Below are 15,919 nucleotides of genomic sequence, written 5' to 3'. Positions count from 1 at the left end.
AGAAGGAGCAAAAGCATGCTTGATACTTTGCTTTTTGGGTTGTTTTTTTTTGAGAAAGGCCTTGAAGTTTCTAAGACTTAACTAGCTACCGTAATTGTATCCAAAATCTCATCATATCTCCTCAAGATCCATCCTTCCTGAGAGCTGCCACCATGTCCAGAATCCTAGACTCTGCTGGGATTCCCAGCCCAAAGGTTGCCTGCCTGTTTCATCTTGTCCAGAACAGCCACAGACTAAACTATCTGAGAAATTGTTTCAGCACATCTGAATACAAAGATCCACAATTTAGGAAAGCCAAAGCCTTGTTCTCCAAATTGCAAGTTCTGCCTGGTTTGAGTCAAAGAGTTGAAACTAAACATCTTGTAGGCTTTAAAGGTACGCAAAGGAACTGGCGGTTTATTCTACAAACCTCTGGAGCTGCAAATGAGAAAAAGCTTATTATTCACAGACAGTCACTGTTTCTGATAAAAATTGGCAGAGTGGTGAGAGTGATTAATCTAATTCTCTTAGAATTGTATTGGGAAATTAAGATGTTAATGGGGGGGGGAAAGAAATGCTTCTACAGTGCTTAAGAAATAAAGTATCACTGACTTACAGCTCATGTGCCAGGTCAGCCTCCCTGAATCTTTCCTACCCCACTAGGTACTTAATTATTCATTGGAATAGAGAAATGGGAAATCAAATTTCTGGAATCCAAAGGTTAAGGTGACTAATGGAAAGAATGTATCTCATTTTCTCTCTTTTTTAGGGAGGAAAGAATTGAGCTACCCTAGATTTTACTAGATATTTTCCAGGTTCTAGTAACTTCATAAGGCAGGGATTCTCTCCTAAGCCTTTCTAAACAGCACCTGTACATATTTTTGTGTGCTTTGTCAGTCCTGCTCACAGGCACCATGCTTTCCCTGTGCAATGAATTGGGATGCAAGACTTTCAACTTCAGGCTGAATATTCTGCCAGCTGATGGCATCCCAGGTTTATGTGCTGAAATTATCTATACCAGGGAGTAGATGAATGGAAAGAGTTAGCTACTTTAAAGTGGAGAATTAAATACCTTCTGACAGAGGCAGGAACTGAACCTGGCTTCTCCTCATGATCCATGACCACTTTGTCCTGCGTAGTTGCATTAAAGACAGTCCCCCTGTACTAAGACTCATGTCTAGTCAGGATCGTGACCTTAGTCTTTGTACTCCCTCCTCCTCAGGGGTATGATGATTCTAGTTATTTGCATGCTCAGATAGCTCCAGAATGAAGGGTCTGCATATTATCCTGTATTTGGGGAGATAAAATCACAGCAGGCAACAGTGGATCTTGCCTCCACCATCGTGTTTCAAATTTCAAATTAATTTCTGAAGCTCTAAAAAAGGTTCTGATTGGTTTATTTCTGAAGCCCCACATCACTTCTGCCAGGTAGCATTATCAACTCCCACTTACAGAAACAGACCGTAAGTGCAAAGACACCTAATGCTTTGTACCTGATCGCATTGAGTGACTGGGAAAAGTTTGCTATTAATGTCAGCTCCTCAGACTTTCTGTCTTCTGCTTTAAGACTGTTCCTTACCAATGCAAAAGGGAGAAAAGATGTGGTGCACTCTTGTGTACAGGAACTTTCATATGTATTTTTCACAACCAAGGCAATTGCTTGACTTCTTATATGACGAGGTTCCATGATTTGGAAAGGGAAAGGGGTAAAGCTTTTAAAAACAATGATTTTCTATCAACCCTAACCTACTTATAACCCCAAAAGCACGGCTTCATGAGCACTGGAAGGTGGAGGTAAGACTGGATTTTCTTTTTTTTTTTTTTTTTTTTCCTGGTGCAGAAAAGAGAAAGTTTCCTTTGTGCTGGTGTTACATTGTCTTTAAATGGACTAGGAAAGTGTCAAGGCTTAACCCCACCTGGCAACTAAGCACCAGACTCACTCCCTCCACATTGGGATGGGGAGAGAATCACACAGGTAAGTGTGAGAAGAATTATGGGTTGAGATAAAGACAGTTTAATAGGTAAAGTGAAAGCTGTGCACACAAGCAAAGCAAACCAAGGAATTCATTGACTACTTCCCACTGGCACACATGTGTTCAGCTATCTCCAGGAAAGCAAGACTCCATCACATGTAACTACTGCTTGAGAAGACAAAAAGCCATCGCTCCAAACATGCCTCCTTCCTTCCTCTTCTCCCAGCTTTATATGCTGAGCATGATGCCATATGTTATGGGATATCCCTTTGGTCAGTTGGGGTCACCTGTGCCAGCTGAGTTCCCTCCCAGCTTCCTGTGCAACCCCAGCCTGCTGGCTGGTGGGGTGGGGTGAGAGAGGCAGAAAAGGCTTTGACTCTGTGTCAGCACTGCTCAGCAGGAACAGAACATCCCTGTATTGTCATCATTCTTTTCAGCAGAAATCCAAAACATAGCCCCACACTAGCTACAATGAAGAAAATTAACTCTATCTCAGCCAAAACCAGCACAGAGGGAAGAGGAAGAAAGAAGAAGAAAAAATGAAAGTAGTTATCTCTAAGACATATAGAATGCAAGGTAGTGCTTTCTGAACTACTTTGCCACTAAGATTTTATTCAGGAAAGCATTTTTTGTGGGTCTGTATGCAGGAAAATGAATAGTCTGGAGAATTTCCTCACATTTATGAATTCCTAATATGCATGAAATATGAAGGACAGATTAAAAAAATATTTGTTAATGTAAGCTGGAATATTCACACAGTCAGACAGTACTACCAGGCAATTAGATTAAAGAAGTCAAAGGTACAAACCAATTCTAAATCCCCTTAAGAAAATATTCTCTGCTTAAGTCAGGCATGAGCAAGGATTTTACATTCCAAATAATTATGCCTAAGAACTGCTATTTGCTACTTTAGCAATGGATTAAAGACTCCAAAGTGCAGAATGGATTGTGCCTTGCTTGCAGACCTCTGAACTACTATGGATGGATCAGATGTTGATGCAGGGGCATGATATCATCATTACTGTGTCATGCACAGGCTCTGGTAAAACTCACATGTTCTGCCCTGGCTATTTTATCACAGTATCACAGTATCACAGTCTGTTAGAGATTGGAAGGGACCTCAAAAGATCATCTAGTCCAATCCCCCTGCCGGAGCAGGAACACCTAGATAAGGTTACACAGGAACGTGTCCAGGCGGGTTTTGAATGTCTCCAGAGAAGGAGACTCCACAACCTCCCTGGGCAGCCTGTTCCAGTGTTTTGTCACCCTCACTGAGAAGAAGTTTCTTCTCAAGTTTAAGTGGAACCTTTTGTGCTCCAGTTTGCACCCATTGCCCCTTGTCCTATCATTGTTTGCCACTGAGAAGAGCCTGGCTCCATCCTCGTGACACTCCCCCTTTATATATTTATATACACTAATAAGGTCACCCCTCAATCTCCTCTTCTCCAAACTATAGAGACCCAGCTCCCTCAGTCTTTCCTCATAAGGGAGATGCTCCACTCCCTTAATCATCTTAGTTGCCCTGCGCTGGACTCTCTCCAGCAGGTCCTTGTCCTTCTTAAACTGAGGGGCCCAGAACTGGACACAATATTCCAGATGAGGTCTCACCAGGGCAGAGTAGAGGGGAAGGAGGACCTCTCTCGACCTACTAACCACCCCCCTTCTAATACAACCCAACATTGGCCTTCTTGGCCACAAGGGCACAGTGTCGGCTCATGGTCACCCTGTCATCCACCAGGACCCCCAGGTCCCTCTCCCCTACACTGCTCTCTAACAGGTCGTTCCCCAACCTATACTGGAACCTGGGGTTGTTCCTGCCCAGATGCAGGACTCTACACTTCCCCTTGTTATATTTCATCAAGTTACTCCCTGCCCAACTCTCCAGCCTGTCCAGGTCTCGCTGGATGGCAGCACAGCCTTCTGGCGTGTCGGCCACCCCTCCCAGCTTAGTGTCATCAGCAAACTTGCTGATAGTACACTCAATTCCCTCATCTAAATCATTGATGAATATATTAAATAATACTGGGCCCAGTACCGACCCTTGAGGCACTCCACTAGATACAGGCCTCCAACTAGACTCCGCCCCATAGACTACAACTCTCTGGCTTCTCTCCTTCAGCCAGTTCACAGTCCACCTCACTACCCGATCATCCAGACCACACTTCCTCAATTTAGCTGCGAGGATGCTGTGGGAGACTGTGTCAAATGCTTTGCTGAAGTCAAGGTAGACCACATCCACCGCTCTGCCATCATCCATCCACCGTGTTATTTCCTCATAAAAGGCTACGAGATTGGTCAAGCATGACTTCCCCTTGGTGAAGCCATGTTGACTGCCCCTCATAACCCTCTTATTCTTGATATGCCTTAAGATGGCACCAAGAATAAGGTGTTCCATCACTTTCCCAGGAATGGAGGTGAGGCTGACTAATCTATAGTTAGGCATCTTATGCTGCCTAACGAGGTAGTTACCCTGCTTCAATTTCATTATGTGCATGGACTACTCATAGGAAGTAAGGCAGTACCCCCAATGCTGTCAAGACAATTAAAACTATGTCATCAGCAAACACCTCTACTAGCGGGACAGTCACATGCTGTATTTTCGATATCTAGTTTAAATGTCTGAATATGCACCCTAACCTTCATACAGGATGCACCTTAGGATAATCAGGGATGCTTCAGTAGGGTATTCATCTAAAATTCAGCTCATAATGCAGAGAGCTCTAATGCCTAATTTGAGGCATTAAAGGGCATCTCCTTTAAATCCATAATCCATCTATGAGTAATCACTACACACAGGCTTTTTAATGCAAGCACTTTGCAGGCACAATGCACAGCAAGGAGCTTGAATTAGGAGGCAAATGTAATGAAGCATTGTGCTTTGCCAGAGCAAACACAATACACAGGTTTATTCTGAGAACATAACAGTGCCTGTACTCACCCATATCACAGCTTCATTTAAGTCTCTATCCCACCACTAGAAGAGAATGGTAACAAACAAGGGAGCGCTTAGTGCGTGCAAGATGGTGAGCAGTCATAATGCCCCCACCTTCCATATATGACCCCAGGACTACAATGTATTATGTTGTTATGTTTTTACATGACAAGCCCCTTCCTTTCACCAGCAGCACACTCTTCTTTAACTCATTTTGTCAGTATCTTGTGCAGTGCTAGAAAGCTGATTGCAGTTCAATATTCAACAAAGGTACTCTTAGGCAGAACACTGACTCAATTTAGTTTAAAAGAGAATATTTTTACAGGAGGCTTGACAACCTTGTGAGGTCTTAATTTTTTTTAGTAGGCTTTTGCCCTGGGGGTAGTCAGATGAGGGGAGCCTGTATACAGTTCAAAATTTGTCCTTCTTTCTACAAAAAATCACATGTTGTGTATGGAGACTATGTACCAAACTGTAGTAGCAGTCCCTGGTTTGAAATACATACCTGTTCATAAGAACTGGCCTATGATCACACAGTTCACTACATCAGGATCATCAAACAAGCACCAACAAATAGCTTTCAACATTTAAAATCACAGGATGCATTTGATTGCAATCGTAGAATCAGCTAGGTTGGAAAAGACCTTTAAGATTATCAGGTTCAACCTTTATCCCAGGACTGCCAAGACCACCACCAAACCATGTTACTAAGTGCCTCATCTACACATTTTTTCAACACTTCCAGGGACAGTGATTTCACCACTTCCCTGGGAAGCCTGTTCCAATGTCTGATAACCCTCTCTGTGAAAGAATTGTTCCTAATATGCATCTAAACCTTCCCGGGTGCAGCTTGAGGCTGTCATCTCCTGTCTTATCACTTGTTACTTGGGAGAAGAGACTGACCCCCACCTCACTCCATCGTCCTTTCAGGTAACTATAGAAATCAATAAAGTCTCACATAAGCCTTCTATTTTCCAGACTAAACAACCCCAGTTCCCTCAGCCATTCCTCATCAGACTTGTGCTCCAGACCCTTCACCAGCTTTGTTGCCCTTCTCTGGACCTGCTCCAGCACCTCAATGTCTCTCTTGTACTGAGGGACCCAGAACTGAACACAGGATTCAAGGTGCAGCCTCACCAGTGCCTCATACAGGGAGATGATCACTGCCTTGTTCCTGTTGGCCACACTAGTTTTGACACAGGCCAGGATGCCATCAGCCTTCTTGGCTGTCTGGGCACACACTGGCTCATGTCCAGCTGGCCATCAGTCAGCATCCCCAGGTCCTTTTCCACAGAGCTTCCCAGCCATTCTTCCCCAAGCCTGGAGCATTGCAGGGGGTTGTTGTGGCCCAGGTGCAGGACCTGGCACTTTGCCTTGTTGAACCTTGTTGAACCTATCATTGGCAACAGCCCATCGATCCAGCCTGTCCAGATCCCTCTGCAGAATCTTCCTATCCTCTTGCAGATCAACCCTCCCAGCCAACTTGGTGTTGTCTGTAAGTTTAGTGAGGGTGCACTTGATCCCCTCATCCAGATCATCAATGAAGATGTTAAACATCAGCCCTAATACCGAGCCCTGATAGACACCACTAGTGATCAATCACCAACTAGTTGTGATACCATTTACCACCACTAGTCTGAATTTAAAATCCTCTCTGTGCCACTACCTAATTTTCAAGTCAGTTGGTTCCCAAATAAAAATTCTAAGCAAAGATTCTAAAGCTTCTAAAGGTACTGTTTTCTCACCAGGTAAACTTAACTGGGCAGGTCCTCAGCAGGTGTAAATAGACACAAGTTTCACTGTAGCTGAATATTATAAATTGATTTATAACAGCTAAAGGACTTAATCATTCCTGGACTTTACTAATAAAAATATACCTCTTCTGGATGAAATTTTAATCCACCTACTTTTGGTCAAATTCCTAGGATTATGTTATATTTAAAACATACCCTTTTAGTGCAATGATAACAAATCATCATTATAGTCTCTAGTTTTTCTCAGTACCATATCCATCTCAAAATAAATAATTCTTCTAATAAAGAACAACAGTTAGTCAAACAGATTAAATATTAATCCTAAACAAGAGAATAGCACATGAAAAATCAAAATCTTAAATTTCTTACCATAAAGGTTCAGCAATTCTCTTCTGTTGCACGTTAATCATTTGAGATGCTCTTAGAAGAAATGTCCCCTAAATCAATTTCTCAGGTGTTGGGAAGAATATTGTCAATACTTAGAGAAAGCTGTGAACAAGAATTCCTTAGTTCTCACCTTCAATGTATTCAGTCCTTGCTTTCATTACTAAAATGGGTAATTTACAGGTTTTTCTTGAATCATAGGCTATAGCAATCAGAGCTAATATGGACCAGAAGGGGTGTGGTGTCACAATGGTATTTCCCCAAACAGAGGAGAAAATGGCTGTGTAACACTGATCCATGGAGAAAACATGCCAAAAAATGTGGTTTGCTTTTAGTTGAATAGAAAAAAGCAAAGAAGCATACATAGTTTTAATTCTTTGTATTATTTACAAAGAAATATATGTTGTTATGTTCCTGTGTGATAAAATTATAGAACAGGAGTCAAGGTGTGAATATATTATTGTCACCTTTATCAAACTGATCATCAGAGAGTGTCACTTATTTTCTCTGTAATGCTGCTGCAGTTCTTATAGAAGTGGAGAGCTTCTGAATTTGTTTTTCAATCAGTTTTCTCCGGTCTTTTCATCAGTGACCTGAGAAAAACAAAGAACCCACACTGGAGGAGCTGCAAAAATCCATTTCTTTTACAAAAGGCACCTTAAAAAATAACACATTACCCCTTCCACCCAGCCACCACCAAATGCACAGACAGAGGGAAAGAATTATACTAAACGTTAACTTACTGATACTTACTAGGTAAGAATCAACTATATTGTGCTAGAAAATGACTGCCAACAACTGGGGAAGAGATGTAATTCAAAGTTAGATTGCAAAAGAGAGAATGTGAGAAAGAATGATTGAGTGCAGCAATAAAGAGAGAACTGAGGGAATAACTAGAGGCTGTGTAGCTGAACATATTTAAAGCAAAAATAGAGTCATTCTCAATCTGAACATAAAAGTGGGAGTGGAGGGTGTAAAAGTCCACTGCAGCAAATGCCCAATATAAATTGTATAATAAAAGCAAAGCATCTGGATTTTACAGTGCAAACATCAAACCGTAAAGGTCTGACTGGGGCAGTCCTGGATCTGAACACCGGCCGGCTTTTTCAAGAACCTTCTGCCTATAAGATATTTATAAAGTCCAGAAAACATTACTTAAAGATACATGATCACAGATGGGGAATAACACTGTTAAATATAGCCCTAGATAAATCATCTTCGGTTTTATACAAATAGCCCCATAAGTTCTGGGGCACGTTTCCAAAAGTTGCAGTTCATTACCAGTGGACACTAGGGTCAAATATAAAAGCTGCTATTTCCAGCAATTTCTACCTTTAACTGCAAGTTATATTTTGATCTGTTTGAAGCAACCTTACTAATTTGGAGCTTTTGTTGATTTGGTGCATTTTTGCTCTTTGCACACTTTGCGTAAGTATTTACTTATTGAAATGGTAGCCCAAGACTTCTGATGAGAGACATAAGTCACACTGTACATTCTATTTTTTTAGTGAATACATACTCCTTTTAAAGCTAATTTCCAAGTCAAAAGGTTCAAATATGGAAGAGTGGGCTAATAAGAACCTTAGGAAGTTCGTCAAGGAGAAGTGTAAGGTCTTGTATCTGGGAAAACATAATCCAAGAGTGCAGCACAGGCTGGGACTTACCTGGCTGGGGACCAGCTCTGTAAGAAAGGATCTGGCCATCCTGGTGGACAACAAGCTCAATGTGTGAACAGTGCACTGCTGCAACAAAGAAAGCCTGTAAGATGGGTCATTTTGAAGGCTGGATTTTTTTACAAGTGGAGCACAGGATCTGACTGAAGGATGCTGAAGCATACAGGAAGGTATCTTGTAGATAAGGATAAGATTAATATGCCTGTTAACCTACTCAGTTTGTTTTCAGGGAACCCTGATCATAACAATTCCAAAGAGCTAAGTGCATGTTAAGATTCCCCATGAAGAAAAAGCAAGCAGTACAGTATCTTTTGCCTTTTTGAGTTATTGTTAACAGGTTTTTGAGTGTTACATTATTGACTTATCTATAACTAGTCAACACTAACTCCAGCAGAAAGATATGACCATGCCTGCCAGTACCAGTTTCTACTTGTATTATTGTAAAGTTAATAAGCAAAAAAGTGTGCATCAGGAGTATCTCTTTATATCTTGTTTTTTGCTGTTCATTAACAGGGAGCTGAGGATTACCAGGTGCTCAGATAAGCAAAACACACATAAAAAAAAAAAGTTAAAAAAAGTAAAATTTTCACTATAGCTGTCAGCCTGCAGCTATTATAAATGAGTAATTTATAAGTGTGTAATTTACAGAATGTGTATTTAATGCTGACACAAAGACAGCTTGGATGTGTAATGAGTTTTTTATAGCATATTGTGCTAGGTTTAATGTAGGCATGTATAGCTTCCTCAGCAATCACCAGGGGTTGGCTGAAGGTGTTTTCTTTCTTTTAAGTCCGAAAAATGTGCATTTAAATAGGACTCTAGGTAAATTTACATAATTATTTCAAATCTGTCAATGTCTATTCTTTGGACACAATCATTCTGTAATGTGTGGAGGTTACATTAGTTCTGAGAGGTTTTTTTAAAGTGTCACAATGCTACCAAGATAAGAAAACTAATCCTGTGATTAATGCATGGCTGGATCCTTCTGGAAAATTATGAGATGCATCCTAGGAAGAAAGGCCTACTTACCATAAAATATATTTTCAGGATATTTCTTTTCTTTTTCTAATTTTATTTTTTTAAACACATTTGTATAAACATAGGATCTCTGGCTAAGGAAGCCCTGCATTTTTTCCACCCACCACCTTGATATTTTAACACCCTTTTGTGGTGACTAGGGTCCAAATCTTGTCAACACTTACGTATATTCTTCATCTTTCAAACACACCCATTGATTTCCTTGAAGCAATCTACTATAGAACAGTGCAGCACGTGCATAAGTGTTTGCAAGACCAGAGCCCAGATGATCATTTCCAGATGAGCGTGTGCTATAAAGAGTGGTGGAACCAGAACTCCTGGAAGAAGGAAATTTCAAGGAACTAAATTTAGCCCAAGGTTATACCACCCAACAATTTCTTTGCCTGAAGAACTGCTGCACAGCACTATTTTTGCCAGTGTATCTCAGAAGATAATGCTACACAGCCTCAGAAGGAACCTGAGAGAAACAAGAGCAGTGGTCTCACACAGAATCATAGAAAGGTTAGGGTTGGAAAAGACCTTAAAGATCATCTAGTTCCAACCCCCCTGCCATGGGCTGGGACACTTCCCACTAAACCATGTCTCCAAGGCTCTGTCCAACCTGGCCTTGAACACTGCCAGGGATGGGGCATTTACCACTTCTTTCGGCAATCTGTTCCAAGGCCTCAACATGCTCCAAGATGGCAAAGCGGACATAGTTTAAGTCTTTATCAAAGGGCTCATTTTTAGTTGAATCCACAGGCTAAATCTTGTTTCAGTGTACTTTCCCTCAAAGAAAGACCACTGCAGTTATTGGATCAAAACAGTCAATTTTTCTAAGTGCTCTTTTTTCACGATCTCATAGTACTTGAGAGTAACATACATGTAAAAAAAATTTAGATGTACATTAAAGATTTTAATTCTATTTCCTCTTCCTTTAGAAGTGACCTTTTCTGTAGGAAATCATGTTTACATTTTTCTCTAAATCAGGAGATGTGGTTGGCTGTTTTTACATGTGTCTGAGCAAAAATTCTAGAAATAGGCTTCATAGTCACATGTGCTGGTGTATTTTACCTGTGTAGTTTACAGTCCCAGTGCACTGGCAGAAGACAACCCACCTGAGGTGGTCATGATCAACAATGAAGTGTTTCCCAGGTTACCAAAGCCAAAAAATCAGAGAAAAAAACAAAGGAGGAGGAATCCGGCTTACTTTACTGGCAGGAAAACATGCAATCTGAAGAGGAGACAGTGTTCCTCTGAGGGCTACTTTACATTTGGAATTTTATCACCAGAAGAAGTAACCATTTTTTGGCCCTAGAACATACAAAGATTTCTGAGAGCCAAATTTTGCCCCAGTTCTGGAGAGAATAAGGTGAAACTTAACAGTTTCATTGAGTTGCAGTATATGCAAAGCTCTGGTGTGCTTTCTGATTCCCAGTCTACCATTCAGTGTCAACAGAAATTAAAACTTCAAAGTAAAATCCAACCTAAACTGATGCATTTCATCCATTTCTGGGTTTAGTTTCCAGCCAGATTCACATGTCAGGTCATCTTTTCCCAAATAAACTTTACCCAAAAGACCCAGAATCTCAGTGACTCTTTAAAAAGACCCTGACCTCTGGTTCAGGTTTCCCATATAATATGGAACCAGGTGAATTTTTGTTTGATAGCTTGGGGCTTTGCTGAGAGGCCTTCTCACAGCGCTTACTGCAAGCACATGCCTTCCTTATTCTGTTGCTGCTTGCACCATTCTAGACAAATGGCAATAAATAATGAGGTTATTTTATGAAAAACTAGGCACTTTCGTCTTCCTCCAAGTCTTTGTTTATAACAGGCAGGTAATGTAAAGTTGGGTTTCACATGCAGGTGCTGGGCATTGTAGACACAACTTGCAGGAGGAACTTGACAAATAAAGAGAAGCAAAAGTATGAAAAAGAATAGATTTTGATTGGATACTAAAACTAAGTAAACATGAAATGTAATTTATCAGAATCATAAATACAAGCAATGCCAACATGTCTTTCTCCTCTAGAATGATGTATTTTACCAGAGGGATATTTCAGATTTTTCACTTTGTGCCAAGGTAAGTTTAATACCTCTCTAATCTACAACATGTGGGTCACATGACATTAGACATTACTTCCATCACCAATAAAACAGCCCATTAATCAAATATGCCACCATAACCTCCAACAGTATAAACTGAAAAATGTGCTTTTTAGTATTTTAAGTGAAATTATTTGCTTGAAATGCTCTTTTTTGGCACAATAACTATTTGCTAATTTTAACAGCTGGTCAAGCATACTGACAATTACTGTAAGTCTTGGTTTAATTGAAGTCTTCACTGGAGACAAAAACACCTTATGAATACAATTATTTCCAAATTACTTGATGTGGTTTTTTGTGGTTTTCTTTTCATCAGCATAACTGTGTAAGTTTGGAATAGGAATGCTGTGAAGAAACTGATGTCTATTCTGTGTAATTATATATTATACTCAAGGTCAGTCAGTCTCTTACAAGGTCTATTATAAATGAAAATGAAATTTGTATACAAATAGATAATCTTCTTAAACAAATTCTTTTATACTATAGTGAAACATTTGTGTAAAACAGAAATTTCTATGCACTGTTCAGAACTCTCAATTCACCCTTTGGCTTGTAACAGTTTCAGAGTTTGAAAAAAGGCACAAAAATTTGTTCAGATACAGAATTTATCAACATTTTCGCATAAACCACATCAATTTAAGACAATAGTAATGGCTCTTCTATAAACAAAGACAGGACATCTGAATTCTGGTTTTATTACTGTGTTAAAGAAAACAGATGCTTAGATAATAATTTTGCATACATTTGCATTAATCTGTCTGGCAAATGCCAGTGCCCAGGCGAACAGGGTTTTTGCTGGTCTCCATTCAGAAAATAAAACCTATCCTTTTGTCTACTAGATTTCACCTGCAGTACTCAGATACTGAATCAGAAAACACGTAAGCATAGGGTTGGCTTTGAGCATATTTATTAAATCCTGTTTAAAATAATTATAATGTTTTAACATTTTCTAGCATTTTCTAAATGGAAATAGTTTGTCAAATCAAAGATGTAGTTATTTCCATCATAGGTATTAGCTGTCAATACTAAAAATATGTCCAAAGTAACATGGCTAGTAAGTATGGGAGGAAAGATTTATGTGTGAGAATAAGTCTGTGAACAGCCATTAGCAAAGTTCAGTATTTTCTTTTTCATAGCTCAGTCTCTCTGTTTTAGAATCCTGCCTGCAAAACAAGCACAACAATACTGTTCCACTTAGGGTGATGTGAGACTAAAACATTCATGAGGCACTTTCAGAACCTAAAATGAAAGGCACTATAAAATCACAAAGTGTTACTGCTGTTTATTGGAAAGCACATACATTTAAAACTCTCACTCTCCATTAAAGTTATTATTTTGAAAACAAAATATTAGTCTCATTAAGGAAAACGAAGTAATTTTCAGCCAAAGTGAGAACTGAAATTTAATTCAGTACTCAGAGGGACTTTCAAATTTCAGAAAAAGTTCAAGAATATATTTTTATTGATTTCAGATGAGCCAGATGTAATCAGACTGAGGGCTTCCTCTGCAGATGCTTATATGTGTTCTTAGGTTTAGGAGGGTTTCTAGCAAGACTAGTTGCTTGTAAAAATTTAAGCAAGTACATCCCTGTTTGCTAGATTCAGAGTCTAAAAAATCATTTTTTACCATTTCTCTGAAACCTTGCTCCAAACCTGTTAATGATAACAAACTCATGCTGACTTTAAAGCAAACAACTCATTCTCACTAGGGTTATGAATTATTTTCCTGCTGAAAAAATATTTCTAAATGCCCAAGATATTTTAATTGCATAAGAATTCATCAAAAATTATTTTTTCCAAAACATCAGGACAGGTATACTGAGCCAGCCAAGAGAGGCTATGACTGAAAAAGTGTGAAATTTACACTAGGTATCTACCTAATGTAAATTTTCATTAGGTGTCATGCTATCCAATCATTGTGAAATAATAAAATATACCCAAAGTGTCCTATATTTTTTATCTCTGGGCTCTGATGGCATGAACAAGCTGTTGGAGAAATACTGTCACCAGCAACCCTTAGTAAAAAATTAGTTTTATTTAATACAGTTGGGTGCAGTTCACTCTATTGTAAATATAATGCAGAATATCACATAAGAGTCACTAAATTATATAACTGCTCATGCAAACCTGTACAATACCCCTCATAGCTCCTCATAAATCTAGAATGTTTTGCTATTTCTTCACCTTCTCAAGCATCCAGACTTGGATGTATTTCTTTTCAAATCCTTTATTTAGTTGTATAGATCTTTTTCTCCACTGCTGTCAGTCAAGTTACCATTGGGGTAAAGGCTCAGTTGCGATCACTGTGATAGCAGGAAAGCAAAAACTGCAGACAATACTTGCCATCAGCAAGAGGTAGAGTTGAGCTGCCTGCTTGACAAGTGTTTCTTAAACCTAGAAAAGGCAAAAAAAGAACAAACACCATGTTTCAGACAATGTCTGTTGTAGCTTGGATTTGAAAAGAAAGTGTGGGAGGCCAGCACTCTCAACTGAAAACAGTTAAAGTTTTGCTGTTTTTAATAAATGGTAATAAAATACATCATTAAATCCCTACCATGCAGAAAAAAGAAAAATATCCCACAAGAGTTGATAGCACATTCTGGAAAAAATTAATTGGATTTTTCACATCAAAAAATATCAGTCCATCAAAAAAATCCAGAAATATTTCAATTTCCATGAACTTTCACCAAAACACATGGAAGACTATAATAAATCAAGGCAAGGTGATCCTGCCCCTTTATTCTGCTCTTGTGAGACCTCACCTGGAGTATTGTGTACAGTTCTGGTGTCCTCAACATAAAAAGGACATGGAACTGTTGGAACAAGTCCAGAGGAGGGCCACAAGAATGATCAGGGGACTGGAGCACCTCCCATATGAAGATTGGCTGAGAAAGTTGGGGCTGTTCAGCCTGGAGACGAGAAGGCTGCATGGAGACCTCATAGCAGCCTTCCAGTATCTGAAGGGGGCCTATAGGGATGCTGGGGAGGAACTCTTCATTAGGGACTGTAGTGATAGGACAAGGGGTAATGGGTTAAAACTTAAGCAGGGGAAGTTTAGTTTGGATATAAGGAGGAAATTCTTTCCTCTTAGGGTGGTGAGGCACTGGAATAGGTTGCCCGGGGAAGTTGTGAATGCTCCATTCCTGGCAGTGTTCAAGGCCAGGTTGGACGAGGCCTTGGGTAATATGGTTTAGAGCAAGGTGTCCCTGCCCATGGCAGGGAGGTTGGAACTTGATGATCTTATGGTCCTTTCCAACCCTAACTATTCTATGATTCTATGATTCTATAAGGTAAAGGCTGCTAATAGCTCCATATTCTCATTGCAGAAATTTATTATGCTACCTCTCTTTTTCTCAAAGCAATGTTTTTCTTAAAAGTTCTTTTCTGATTGCTCTGGTACCCCATAGCCAGCAGAGAGCTCCTTAAGAGCTTGCTTCCCCTGACTCCTGAATGACTGCTTTATGATAAGGACCACTCAGAGACTTCCTGCGAGGGCTAAGAGAAAGACATGGTTTCATTTCTCTGAGCTATACAGTTCAGCCTAACAAATATTTTGCAGTGGGGACCTGATCTGTTCTTGAGAGATTTTGTGACTCTGTCTCCTGCGGATCCTAGCAGGTGACACTGGGGCTTTGTTGGAAGGACACAGGGATTAACTGTAACTGCTTCAAAGGTAGGTGAATTAGGTGGTGGTACACAGCTGGGTCACAGATTCATGTCTTAGTGCTCCCAAAATCTACCTCCAGACCTCTGAACATGGCTTTTTGTTCAAAGTATCTGAATGAGATGAATTTGGTTTTCAGTGCAGGCTCTGTTTAGTCATTCTCTCTCTATTTATGTGGATCACCCCTGGTGTATCCCATGGAGCATTCCCTGTGGAAAACATCAGCAAGACTGAAATCTTACCCCTTTATTCTCAACTTTCTGTCTCTCCTTTTTGTCTGTTTATCCGTCACTTTGATCCTAATATTATACCACTGTGCTTAGACATCTTTTTTAGCAATTTGCCCAGGTTCTGCACTGTCTTGTCTCAGAAATTAAATCAGTAGAGGGAGAAAAAAAATTTCTAAACAGGCCTGTGTCTCTAATTACTGCACCACCA

General features: G+C 39.9%; 1 long non-coding RNA gene across 1 annotated transcript; it reads right to left on the bottom strand.

The window, feature by feature from the left end:
- Positions 1 to 7,019: 7,019 nt before the first annotated feature.
- Positions 7,020 to 9,060, bottom strand: LOC133215767 (uncharacterized). Its single transcript, XR_009726491.1, has 3 exons — positions 8,687 to 9,060; positions 7,413 to 7,615; positions 7,020 to 7,127 (listed from the first exon to the last, which is right to left on the bottom strand). It is a non-coding gene; the product is annotated as an uncharacterized LOC133215767 (long non-coding RNA).
- Between the last annotated feature and the right edge of the window lie 6,859 nt (positions 9,061 to 15,919).

This window comes from Neopsephotus bourkii, unplaced genomic scaffold (assembly GCF_033783945.1).
Source record: "Neopsephotus bourkii isolate Nb327-2 ecotype Australia unplaced genomic scaffold, CSIRO-AGI_Nbou_v1 NB_998, whole genome shotgun sequence".
Lineage (NCBI taxonomy): Eukaryota > Metazoa > Chordata > Aves > Psittaciformes > Psittacidae > Neopsephotus > Neopsephotus bourkii.
The sequence above is the reverse complement of the archived record's forward strand: the minus strand, read 5'-3'. Positions and strand labels throughout refer to the sequence as shown.